Consider the following 1512-nt stretch of genomic DNA (forward strand, 5'->3'; position numbering starts at 1 on the left):
GGACATGATTTTTTCACGGCATTTTATTTGTTCACCTTGAGACCGGACGATGCAATCATGTTTGTATGTTGAAGTCAATGACCTGAGCGAAGTGGACGTTAAATGACTGCATGGGATAATACATTGACGCTATTCATTTAGTAATGGGTAAGCAGGCTCGTTCTGAAACGATAGAACTCAGGGCTTCGTCAGTTTTGTTCTGGATTCTACAGAGATAATGACAACATCGTAAACGTAGGCTGTAGATCGAAATGCGGTTCTAAATTTATATTAAATTGGCCGTACCCACGTCTGCGCGGGAATGTTCAACCTTCAATCAGAATCGATGGGTGAGACACATACCGCACGGTCGGTTTGAACATACGCACGCGCAAGCCCTAGAAATAAATAACCCAACATCCGGCGTTGCAGCCTTCATAAGCCGCGCGGCGTGGGTTCTGTGACTAATACTAGGCGATCGCCAACGCACGGACGAAACTGATACCGAACATGAAATAAGCACTTCTGAACGCTTCGAGACTCAGCTGTTTAAAATGCAGTCCGGGCTTACAGTTAATCCGTGCAATTTTTTTTTGTTACAATATCCGTTTTCACGATGGACCACTATGCTGAAAATCCGTCGAAATGTTTATCATTTTAAGACAGTTTTAGTACACACCACTTACTACCATACCGTCAACAATAACGCTTCGCTGGAGGAGCCGGTCGCCGGGGGTCTACCCGGCAGGAGTGGACGGCAGGGACAGGAGACAGGCTCAGCTCCGAACAGCCAGCGGGCGCGCCCTCAAAGCAGACACCAGGTGGCTCTCCCACCAGCGGCCATCGTGAGCCCTCGCGGAGGGGCTGCTTCCCAACAGATAGACGCCTCCGGCAGCATGCAGCAGACCTGTGCACCACACATCCCGCCGGCCGGCCAGAGACGGGCGCTAAGCTCACCCCTGAACAGCTGGTGCAGCCGCTCGTCTCCGCTGCCCACCAGCACGGCAGAGACGAGGGTTAAGCTCACCCCTGAACAGCTGGTGCAGCCGCTCGTCTCCGCTGCCCACCAGCACGGCAGAGACGAGGGCTTAGCCCACACCTGAACAGCTGGTGCAGCCGCTCGTCCCCGCTGCCCACCAGCACGGCAGAGACGAGGGCTAAGCTCACCCCTGAACAGCTGATGCAGCCGTTCGTCTCCGCTGCCCACCAGCACGGCTGCCAGGCTGGCCACCAGCTCCGGGTAGTCCCGGGTGGCCGTGTACAGCTTGATGGCCGCCGCGAACGCCTTGTAGTCGCCGGCCGACAGCAGCTTCTTGGCCTGCGGGCGGGGCACGCTCGCTGGTCCGTCCCGGCGAATCACGGAGCGACGGAGGCGGGCCGAGACGGCATCGAGCCGACGATGGGTGCGAGACGTCATCGAGCCGCCGATGGGCGCGAGGCGTCATCAAGCCGACGATGGGCGACAGTCGGTAGTCTGGATCAGCGACGTAAATCGACGCGATGAGGCGAAACACGTGAACAACTTACTCGGCT

The sequence above is a fragment of the Pollicipes pollicipes genome, unplaced genomic scaffold, assembly GCF_011947565.3.
Source record: "Pollicipes pollicipes isolate AB1234 unplaced genomic scaffold, Ppol_2.1 Scaffold_3447;HRSCAF=4054_pilon_pilon_pilon, whole genome shotgun sequence".
Classification (NCBI taxonomy): Eukaryota; Metazoa; Arthropoda; class Thecostraca; order Pollicipedomorpha; family Pollicipedidae; genus Pollicipes; species Pollicipes pollicipes.